We start from the raw sequence: 12,998 nt of genomic DNA, 5'->3' as shown, positions 1-12,998 counted from the left end.
TTAATTTTACATTAAATATATTAACTTATAACATTTAAAGCAATAGTTAGCAACATTTAAAATATTAATTGAAAAAACATTTGAAACATTAATTTATAATGTTTAAAAAAACCACATTTATGACATCAACAAACCGTTTCTGTTTGATCGACTGTTGGCTCCTTTCCAAGGGTATACCAACGGGTATGTAAGGAATCCATAACCCGCGCGCGAGGTTATTTGTATTTCAATCATCGTACCATGAAGATCGGAGAATTGAAATTTTACGAATTAAATTATGAACTTATAACATTCGCGCTATTAAACTGTAACATTTAAACTATTAATCAACAACATTTAAGCCATTAATTTATAACAATTAAACCCTTAATTAGCAACATTTAAATCATTAAATAATAACAATTGAACCATTAGTTTATAAGATTTAAACCATTAATTTGTAACATTTAATCTATTAATAAACAACATTTAAACTATTAATTTATAACAATTGAACCATTAATTAATAATATGTAAACCATTAATTTATAACAATTAAACCATTAATTTGTAACATTTTCATATTCTAATAACGAAAATTCACAGTATATATTCTAATAGCGAACAGTATAATTCTTGCAAACGATTGCACTGCATTCACGGTATTCGTAAGCATTTGTTCTCTATCGAGAAATATCTCACAATTTTCAACTAAATAATATCTTTCACACTTATTCCAATTTCTTAATAATAATTTTTAAGTGTAAAAAAATAGCAGTATTTTCTAAATAAACGTTCGATAGGAAAATAAGAAAATTGTCGAAACGACGTTTCCTTTCTTTTCCACCCCTCCCCCCCCCCCCGCCCTTAAACAGCTTCATTTTCAAGGAATATTTGTGACGGCGCGCAATGTGGTTTGTAGAGTCAGTGTTTGCTACGCAATAGTTTCTTTTCAATACTTTAAAATCACGATAGTTTTAATTAAATTCGATCGAATAATCGCATGCGAAAGTAATAAAATTTTAGCAAAGAAATTCGTACGCGATATTAGAGTACTTGTTCGCGGATTATAATTTTGGCAGTCGCGGAAAAGTGGTCATATTTTATATATTTTTGAGCATTCGTTTTCGGTATTAGAGTCAGTGCATCTCTCAAGAGGACAAGAAAAAACCTCTCCAGGAGCTGAAGGATGTAAGTAGTTTGATGTATCGTATTTCAATTTGTTCACTTCTTTGTATTTTGTTTGAATTATTGTTAATTAGAAAATAAATGTGATCGAAGTGTTAAAGTGTTAATATTCAATTACAATAAAATTGTCTCTAATATGCATCGAAAAACACTGAATTCCCAATTCCTTCATTTCAAACTTTTATATCAGTTTCATTTTGCTACATACTTTTTGCGGTTTATTGGAATTTCAATCTTCATCGTTACTAAAGTTGCAAATTAAATAATCTTGCATTTTTCATTATTTCCACATTTCAAATAATCAGCTTGGTAATAAACTACATATATTAATATCTCCGAGTATTACTGTTTACAAATTATATCAAGCTAAAAATTGCTTCAATATAGTCCAGTCTACATCATCCAAAACTGTTTTGGTGATCTAGATAGGGCGAATACCCCCCGCAGGGGTACCGTATGACACCGTGAGATCCGTGCCTTTTAGTCTTAATCGTAAAATAAATACCTATATTAAGTGCATTGTGAACCCATTGTACAACAATACTTATCTATCTTGGAACGAAAAATAAAAATCTCGTCTCTCGCGATCCCCTCGCTTACCACACTGGAAAATAGTTCCCACGATTTATCGGTTCACGGTTGCTCAGTTCTTTCAAACCGTAGCGTGACGTACACGCTCGCGCGTATTCCGGGTACGTGCGGGTCAAGGTGCACTGGACAACTCTTTGGATTCGTAAGTCGCCCAAGCACACCTCTGTCTTGGTGACTACTCGACAACTGCTCGTCGTTTGCCTCGAATCACAAAAATTAATCAGTTGATTAATCTTTGGAAAACGATACCAAGCCAAGAACTACGCAACAGTCCAGTTTGGATCACCAAAAGCCTCTAAGAGAATTCTGTCCAAACTAATTGATAGTCGAAAACTAGTATCAAAGAAGTGTGAATTTAGTCTTAGTTTGAAGAAACTATTAAAATGATAAAAATGGATATCGTATTAAATCGTTAAAGATGCCAATTTACGATAAAAATTAAGAAATCGTTCAATTTGATTTTGTTACAATGGAAAAACCGTCCTTTGCTATGTCAAAAGATCGTTACCGTTTGATTAACAAACCGGCATCTTGTCAAGGTATATAAGGAACACGGAAGTCGCGCGCGAGCTCTTTTGTGCCTGAAATTCCGGAGAGTGAACATCGAAGAAGAATTTAAATATAAGGTAAATAAAACAAAAAATATCAAATAACAACATTGCAACTAGCAATTTACAACGTCTAAACCATTAATTTACAACACTTAAGTTATTAATTTATAACATTTAAGCCATTAATTTATAACATTTAAGGAATTAATTTATAACGCCAAAACTATTAATTTATAACATTTATGCTATTAATTTATAACATTTAAGCTATTAATCTACAACATCCAAGCTACTAATTTACAATATTTAAACTATTAATTTATATCATTTAAGCTATTAATTTACAACATCTAAGCCATTAATTTACAACATTTAAACTGTTATTTTATACATTTATGCTATTAATTTATAACATTTAAGCTATTAATTTATAACATTTAAGCCATTAATTTGTAACTTTTAAACTATTAATTTATAACATTTAAGCTATTAATTTACAACATTTAAACTATTAATTTATAACATTTAAGCTATTAATTTATATCTTCTAGGCCATTAATTTACAACATTTAAGCTGTTATTGTATACATTTATGCTATTAATTTATAACATTTAAGCTATTAATTTATAACGTCTAGGCCATTAATTTACAACATTTAAACTGTTATTGTATACATTTATGCTATTAATTTATAACATTTAAGCTATTAATTTTTATCGTGTAGGCCACTAATTTGTAACTTTTAAACTGTTATTTTATACATTTAGCCATTAATTTATAACATTTAAACCATTAATTTATATCATCTGAGCCATTAATTTATAACATTTGGGCCATTAATCTAAAACAATTACTCCATTAATTCTTAACAGTTATACCAATAATTTGTAACCACATTCTCCCATTAATTCAAAGTAATTATGCTCTTAATTTATAGCAGTTGTACCGTTAATCGGTTGTAACTCTACATTCATTGATTTAAATCAATACCATGAATTCGTAGTGAGTGAATTAATGATTTATTTTGTTTCATTTTATTAACGAAATCTATCAAGTTTTTGAAGTACTATTTTATTTCTATATAGCATTATTTTTTAATTTTAAATACAGTATTTAATTTCTCATTTCACTATTTCGCATAAAACCTGTCTTAACACAGAGTGTAATCTTAAGATGTAATTTTCCATGTCTGCTCGAAAGTAAGGAAGCAACACCATATACATGGAATCAAGGAAGCGAGTGCAATTTAATCGAAGGCAACCACATCTTATCTGTAGCTGGACATAAGTCAGAGGACATTTCAAATCATGTTGTTGTTTTGCCTCGGAGTATCAAGACCGTTAGATTGCAAGTAATGTAAGAACAAATAAACTCCGGGCAAAACAATATCGCCGCTACAATGTCGCTTTATTATAAAATAATTTTACATCTCTGCTTCCAATGCTTAAAAACTGTTTATATAAATGGGACCCGAGCGTAGTTACCTCCTCGTGGTGGGTCCCGGTAATTGGTATCGTTTCCCAAATAATAATACACCAAGTACTATTTTGAATATTAGTATTATTATTTGAGAAACGATATCAAGCTAAAAACTACTTGAACATAGTCTGGTCTAGATCATCCAAAATAGTTTTGGTGATCTAGACCGGACTAAGACCCCCCCGCGGGGGCGCCGTGGGACATCGTGGGACATCGTGGGACATCGTGGGACATCGTGGGACATCGCGGGACACCGTGGGATGCGAGCGTTTTAGCCTTAATTAATCTTAAGATAGATACCTATGTTATGTGCATTGTAAGCTCATTCTGTACAAAGATACTTATCTATCTTGCAACGAAAAATAAAAATCTCGTCTCTCGTGATGCCCTCGCTTACCACATTGGAAAAATTGTTCCCACGATTTATCGGTTCACGGTCGCTCAGTTCTTTCAAACCGTAGCGTGACGTACTCGCTCGCTCGTATTCCGGGTACGTGCGGGTCAACGTGCACTGGCCAACTCTTTGGATTCGTAAGTCGCCCCAAGCACACCTCTGTCTTGATGACTACTCGACGACTGCTCGTCGTTTGCCTCGAATCACGGGAGTTGTCATCGCACTGGTGATGTCTGCGATCCGCAATACTGTCCGATTGGTACTTCGGTACTCGGACAGAGACCTGCATTTCACGTCCTCCGTAATCCTGTTCAAGTGACGAACCCGCGGGGGTGGACCCCACTGTTCAGTTGGGGCCTTGCCTTCGTAATCCTGTTCAGCGGTCCCTCCCCGGGCCTTCATTTGTTCAGTTGGAGTGTGTTAAATTGCAGGCCTATTTGCTGGATCGCTAGTATCATCGGTAGGTGCCATCGACCGTGATGAGATCCAGACGACGTGACAGGAATCGGGCGAAGGTCAATGCTTGGGCTTTCCGCTGAACCTTAGGGTTATCCGGTGCACGGGGGTACGTCACGTAGGTTTGTGAGTTCTTTCGAGAGATCGTGATTTCGTTCGTTCCGGGCGCGCCGCGGTTTTTCTTTCATCGTCTGATTGTTTGGGCTCCTTTTCCGTAGTAGCCTCATATTGTTTCTTTCGTTCCAAGTTAGACAAATATGTCTTTGATACGGAATGTTGCGGATAGGGTTGCGAATTATTGTACGATGTTTGTACTGATCGATATAAGCGTTGTATGGGAGATGAATGTTGCGTTGCGTGGGAGATAGATATTGCGTCGTTTTACGTTTGTAAAGATTCGTGTAACTGCTGCGTAGGAGATAGGTGTTTCGCGGTTAGGCTACGAAACAACTATCTCTTTACGCAGGCCCATGAAGTAGAGTCAGAACTCGACATTCTTGCCAGTAGGTTGAATGTCGAGACCGATGCGTAATGTTAAAAAACTCATGGGCGGGTCTCGTGCGTAGTCACCTCCTCGTGGTGAGACCTGGTAATTGGCATCCTTTTCCAAAAATTAATCAGTTGATTAATCTTTGGAAAACGATGCCAAGCTAAGAACTACGCAACAGTCCAGTTTGGATCACCAAAAGCCTCTAAGAGAATTTTGGATGATCTAGACTGGACTGCACCGTGGGACATCGTTGGACACCGTGGGACGTCGTCGGTCCAGTGTGGGTCACCAAATGCCGCGAAAAGAATTTTGGATGATCTACACTGGACTGCAACGTGGGACATCGTCGGTCCAGTGTGGGTCACCAAATGCCGCGAAAAGAATTTTGGGTGATCTACACTGGACTGCAACGTGGGACATCGTCGGTCCAGTGTGGGTCACCAAATGCCGCGAAAAGAATTTTGGGTGATCTACACTGGACTGCAACGTGGGACATCGTCGGTCCAGTGTGGGTCACCAAATGCCGCGAAAAGAATTTTGGATGATCTAGACTGGACTGCACCGTGGGACACCGTGGGACACCGTGGGATACCGTCGGTCTAGTTTGGGTCTCCAAAAGCCACCAACAGAATTTTGGATGATCTAGACTGGACTGCAACGTGGGACATCGTTGGACAGCGTTGGACACCGTTGGACATCGTTGGACACCGTTGGACACCGTAGGACGCCGTTGGACACCGTGGGACGCCGTTGGACACCGTGGGACATCGTTGGACAACGCTGGACACCGTTGGACACCGTTGGACATCGTTGGACATCGTTGGACATCGTTGGACGTCGTTGGACAACGTTGGACACCGTTGGACACCGTTGGACACCGTTGGACACCGTTGGACAACGTTGGACATCGTTGGACGCCGTGGGACGCCGTGGGACACCGTGGGACACCGTGGGACACCGTGGGACACCGTGGGATATGTCTTGGCTATGTCGAATCCATTCTGAGCCCATTCTGTACAATGATACTTATCTGACTTGGAACGAGATATAAAAATCTATTCTTTTTTTCCACTGAATCTTGCGGTTATTTTGTGCACAGGAGTGTGTCGCGCGAGTTCATTGATTCTTCTGAAAGATCCCGATGTATGAAATCATTCTCTTATTTCAAACCAATTTTTAACGAATTATCTTATTGTTTCAAATTGAGTTATAACGTCATAAACTTGCAAATTAGTAACAGGTAGATTCAAATACCTCGAAACAAGGTTTCGCGCGCGTTTGCACAGTATTCTTTAAATATATTTAGTGACGAACTTTTGAATTCTTGCAAATATTTTCCATTATTTAAAACACGCGACTGTAGTGTATTATTGGAATGTATATTTCGTATTCTAATAACGAAAATTCACAGTATATGTTCTAATTGCGAACAATATTATTCTTGCAAACGATTGCATTGCATTCACGTTATTCATGAGCATTTGTTTGCTATCGAAAAATATCTCACAATTTTCAACTAAATAATATTTTTCAAACTTGTTCCAATTTCTTAATAATAATCTTTAAGCGTAAAAAAATGGCAGTATTTTCTAAATAAACGTTCGATAGGAAAAAGAAGAAAATTGTCGAAACGACGTTTCGCTTCTTCCTCAAACACCCCCCACCCCCCCGCCCTTATACAACCGCCATTTCCACGACTGGACTTTACACGGTTCCTGCCTGATGTTAGTCTCCGTGATGATATTCGCTGCGGTGGCGCAGCATCCATGGTACGTCCTCTGTTTCTCCGCATCGAACGGTGAGTCGCATGCATTTTTGTTCCTCCGGTCACTCAATCATGTCGTAGGATGAAAGGTCCGAATCGGCACGGGTGACCGGTTGTATTACGTAGAATTTTGTTGCGAGCATAGTGACCGCGGGTATTTCTTATACCCGTGAGTAGTAACATTCTTTTTTTAAATTTATTAGTTTAGGATAGGTCTTCTTGCACAGCGCGATTATAATAATTAGTTTAAATACATACACTTGAGAATATATTCGTGTTCTTTATAAATATGCATGTTAATATTCCGTATAAATATTTGCAAATGGCAAATATGTACACGAATATACCTGTTTAACATAAACATACTTGATTTTAAGCAATGAATTAATCGTGACAATATCAAGTCACGTTCGTTTATTTCATTTCGGTTAGAATTTAAAATATGAGTCAAAATTTATTTTTTCCCGTACAAGAATGTGTGAAATTTTACGTGCAAGAAGACACTTCGCGACAGGCAGATTTTTGAATCAAAGCAATAATTTTGAACACTTCTTCTGCATTTTCGAGTATGTGCTTTGATAAGGAGATCGCCTGAGATTATTTCTTTCTTAGTAATATATATAGAGTCGATTATTCCATTTGATCGAATCTCAGTCTTTTTCAATTAACGCTACCTTTTTTGCAATATTAAAGTTTTGTTCTGATTTATTAAAGTAATAAAGTAGAGTTACTTAGTTACTATTAAATTAATAAAGTAGATTTAATCAGAAACGAAGTAGTAAAATATAAAATCAAAGAACGTTAGTCCGTTAAATAAAAATTACACAAACTAATCATTTCTTTTAGATCAGGATTTTCAGGTTTAACCCTTTCCGTGCCCATTGTCAGGATCTCATTCACGTGCCCAGGTGCTACTTGAATGGGAGAGAGACATTGGGCACGATGATCTAGAATTAAGTAATGTAATAATTTCTCAGCGACTGACGATGTGTTAGTGTATCGTGCACGACGTATTTTCCACATTATGTGTGTGTGTTGTTAGGCCGTGGAACTGCGTCGCTTTTTCTCATTCGTTAAAACTTCAAATATTAAAAATGTCGAGACATATATCGATTCAATTTACGTCTCGATAGAATCACAATTTGTGGTAATACCGTCCACGCGATTAAGTATAACCACGCTTTTAATATTGCCGTCAATTTCAATTATAATTCCAAGTATACTTACATTTATTTTAACGATATCATTTCCTCAGACGTGTTCTATCGCGTCTTACGCAATGGTCACTAGCCTTCGTCAGTCGATTTCAGGAAAACGGTACGTACCTTAGAGTGTGCATGATGTGTGTTAAGCTCGGGTGTCGGAGGCGTCCCGGGACGTCCTCTCTAGTGTAGGACCTTTGCGCCCGAGCGTTTGTGTGAGAACCGTGGAGCGAGTGTGTTGGTGTGCCTGTTTTGCCATTTTTAAATATAGGGCTAGGTAGGATAGGTAGTATACTTTCTGGTATGTCTGTTAATTATAAGTAGGTAGGGCCGGGCAGGTTGGCACAGTCTCTGGTCGGGTAGGCGCGTTTTCGTGTGACCAACCTGTTTCTGGAAATCTAATTTGAAAAATCGACGGTGAAACTGGCACGAGTAGAGCATGCACTCGTCTCTGGTTTTGCCTTTCGATTTTTCGAATTTCGCGGTCGCGGTCGCGAATGGGTCGAAACGAACGTTTATCGCTCGAGCACGCACATGCGAGTGGGCAACGATCACTGCTGTGATCGTTGGTCAGTCCATGTGCACTTCAATCAGCTTCCGCGGTTTATATTTTTATTTTCAAGTTTTTTTTTTGTTTGCGATTTAGAAGTCTCGAGCTTAGATGTAAGTTTCAGCGGGCATTGCGCCCGAAGAAAGAAGAGGCTATAAGCCGAAGAGGCCCGGCAAACTGCCACTCAAGAGGGCAACTACTAATGGCTCCCCATCCTCTGGGTCATCCAGAGCATGGGAAGTCATTATTGTTACTACTTTGTCACTATGCTCGATTTTAGTACTTGTAGTAGTAGTAGTAGCAGTAGTAGTAGTAGTAGTTTGCTTTTTTGACCGATGTATATATCGGTCCATCGTCCCATTGGGCAAATCGCGATTTTTCTTATTAGTGTTGCGATAAATTAATTACGGGTTGTATTAGAGTTGCGAAATAACATCGCGGCTTTTAATTAGTGTGGCGAGAAAATGATTACGGTTTGAATTAGAGTTGCGATAAAATGATAATCGCGTTTGCTTTAGAGTTGCGAATTACGATATCGCGATTGTCTTTTGCCATTTTGATTATGAATTTTTATAATTTCTTATAGAACTATACGTATCAGAATTTATCTTGTTTTCTATTGTTTGAAAGTACATTATAAAAATGTTAGTTTTCAATTAATTTATTAGTATTGCAAGTAGCAATACCAGAATATTTGAAGTAGCTTTTTCATATAGTAAATAGTAATTTTCATTTGAATTCACTGTAAAAATTAGCGTTGCGATAATGAATGATCGCGTTTTGTTAAGTAGAGTTGCGTTTACAAAATGCCCAAACCCTCCGACTGCATTTGTCGGACACTGTTCCTGGATCACACGTACAGCTACAAGAACTGTACAAGTGTGATCGTTCGTCGGCAACCTCCTAAATGGTTGCACTGCGATATATCGGCCCTCCACTCGCGATTTTTCTTATTAGTGTCGCGACAGATTAATTACGGGTTGAGTTAGAGTTGCGAAATAACATCGCGGCTTTCTATTAGTGTCGCGAGAGAATGGTTACGGTTTGAATTAGAGTTGCGATAAAATGATAATCGCGTTTGCTTTAGAGTTGCGAATTACGATATCGCGATTGTCTTTTGCCATTTTTATTATGAATTTTTATAATTTCTTATAGAACTATACGTATCAGAATTTATTCTGTTTTCTATTGTTTGAAAGTACATTATAAAAATGTTAGTTTTCAATTAATTTATTAGTATTGCAAGTAGCAATACCAGAATATTTGAAGTAGCTTCTTCATATAGTAAATAGTAATTTTCATTTGAATTCACTGTAAAAATTAGCGTTGCGATAATGAATGATCGCGTTTTGTTAAGTAGAGTTGCGTTCACAAACTGCCCTAACCCCCCGACTGCAATTGTCGGACACTGTTCCTGGATCACACGTTCAGCTGCAAGAGCTGTGCAATTGTGATCGTTCATCAGCAACCTCTTAAATGGTTGCACTTCGATCTCTCGCTATTAGTGTTGCGTATTGCTAAAATACGAGTGCGTAGATTTATACTTATTAGTTTTGCGTATCAAATATCGGGAATTTTCAGGCTTAATTTTTTTTTTTTTAATGGTAGATTATGGATATTGCAGATATAACGAAGCACTCATCGCGGTTTGATTTTGAAAATTTTCTGCTTCATAAATATTAGTAGTAAATTAGTGTTGCGAAACAAGAATATTCAGTTCCACTCTCGGCGTGTTGATCGGGTTTATATAGAGTGGAAGACGATTGAATTTTAGTAGCCCTTCTGGCTACTGCTTTGTTTCCTTTTCAGCGCCCCCTATTACCACGTTTATTACTGAAAATACTGCTATAAGACATGTTTCTTGGTCAGCGTTAACGTTACCATAACTACTAAAATACAAAACTTTATTACGAATGTATATTATATATAGATTTACATATATGAAACTGTGAGCGATTTCATGCACAACAAAGTATTATAATGAAATATCTTAATGTTGCTATGAAGGCTTAAAATATTTTTTAAAATTTAATTCATTGCAATTGGAATCAGCGCTGGTGATTGTTCGTTCTTAGAACCATGACTTTTAACATTTTTTCGACCGCGATATTTTCAATCTTTTAACAGTAATATAGAATTTTATAAATATTCGAATTTCATATTGAATTTTTAATTCAGATTAAATTCAATTACTTAAAATTCTTGTTTTCAACGTAACCCTAGTTTCGATTAAAAAGATACAAATGATTCTCTATATTTGCAAAAATTTAATCAATAGTAATTTGATCTATAATTAACCATTATTAGTAGTTTATTTTTCATGCATAAACTGTTCTCATTTTAAAGATACCAGTTTCTTTCATATACCACATTAAGTAAAGGAATTTGTTTCAAATTTATCAATTAGCAGAAAGTAGATTTCAATTACATACATGAACATTTCATAGCATATTAAATATGTATGCTAGATACCGAAATGATTTTTCTTCCATTGTCTGATTGTTCAGGCTTCTTCCCGTTTCCCCATTTTTAAAAGAAGCATATTGCGGTAACGTTGGAGTATATAACTTTTCTATATGTTTTCATAAGTTTAGTACAACGAGTCGTATGACTCTTCTGCAAGATTCTAAATTGTATATGCAGTGCCAATAGTTTCATTTCCATTCTTTCGTTCCAAGTTAGACAAATGTATCATTGATACCGAATGTCGCCAATACGGTTGCGAATTATTGTACAATGCTTGTAATGATGGATGTAATCGTTTTCGCAGATTCATCAGTTGATTAACTTTTGGAAAACCACTACATCGATAAGTACAAACATTGCACAATAATTCGATACCAAGATAAGAACCACGCTAATACAGTCCAGTTTGGATTACGAAAAGACACGAAGAGAATTTTGGATAATCTAAACTGGGACGTGGGACGCCGTTGGACACCGTAGGACGCCGTTGGACACCGTGGGACGCCGTTGGACACCGTGGGACGCCGTTGGACACCGTGGGACGCCGTTGGACACCGTGGGACGCCGTTGGACACCGTGGGACGCCGTGGGACATCGTTGGACGCCGTGGGACATCGTTGGACGACGTTGGACGCCGTTGGACGACGTTGGACGCCGTTGGACGACGTCGGACGCCGTTGGACGCCGTTGGACGCCGTTGGACGACGTTGGACGCCGTGGGACGCCGTGGGACGCCGTGGGACGCCGTGGGACGCCGTGGGACGCCGTGGGACGCCGTGGGACGCCGTGGGACGCCGTGGGACGCCGTGGGACACCGTTGGACACCGTGGGACACCGTTGGACGTCGTTGGACGTCGTTGGACGACGTTGGACGCCGTTGGACGCCGTTGGACACCGTTGGACAACGTTGGACAACGTTGGACAACGTTGGACAACGTTGGACAACGTTGGACAACGTGGGACGACGTGGGCATCGTGGGACGCCGTGGGACATCGTGGGACACCGTGGGATGCGTACGTTTCAGTCTTAATTAATCGTAAGGTAGATACCTATGTTAAGTGCATTGTGAGCTCATTCTGTACAACGACATTTATTCACCTTAGAACGAAAAAAAGAAAAATCTCGTCTCCCTTCACTCGCTTACCACACAGTACTTATTGTACCCGCGATTTATCGGTTCGCGATCACTCAGTTCTTTCAAACCGTAGCGTGACGTACTCGCTCGCGCGTATTCCGCATACGTGCGGGTCAACGTGCACTGGACAACTCTTTGGATTCGTAAGTCGCCCCAAGGACACCTCTGTCTTTGTGACTGCTCGACGACTGCTCGACGTTCGCATCGGATCGCGGGAGTTGTCGTCGCGCCGGTGATGCTTGCGAATCTGTTGGGGATTCAGTCGTGGATCTGCAGTCCTGTCCGATTGGTACTTTGGTACTCGGTCAGGGACCTGCAATTTCACGTCCTCCGTAATTCTGTTCGGGCCCGCGGGAGTGGACCCCACTGTGCAGTTGAGGTCAATGCCTTCGTAATCCTGATCAGCGGTCCCTCCCCGTGAGTGGACCCCACTGTTCAGTTGAGGCCTCTTGCCTTTGTAATCCTGTTCAGCGGTCCATCCCCGGGTTCCACATGTTCAGTTGGAGTGTGTTAAGTTGCTGGCCTATGTGCTGGATCCACGGCTGAATTACCCGTGGATCACTAGCATCACAGGTCGGCGCCATCGACCGCGACTCGTGTAAGTTTCGAACGGCGAAACAGGAATCGAGTTACGGTCAATTCTTGGGCTTTCCGCTGAACCTCGGGGTTATCTCGTGTACGGGGGTACGTCGCGTAGGTTTGTTAGTTCTTTCGAGAGATCGCGATCTCGTTCGTTTCGGGCGCGGCGCG

This window comes from Bombus bifarius, unplaced genomic scaffold (assembly GCF_011952205.1).
Source record: "Bombus bifarius isolate JDL3187 unplaced genomic scaffold, Bbif_JDL3187 scf7180000007984, whole genome shotgun sequence".
Taxonomy (NCBI): domain Eukaryota; kingdom Metazoa; phylum Arthropoda; class Insecta; order Hymenoptera; family Apidae; genus Bombus; species Bombus bifarius.
The sequence above is the reverse complement of the archived record's forward strand: the minus strand, read 5'-3'. Positions refer to the sequence as shown.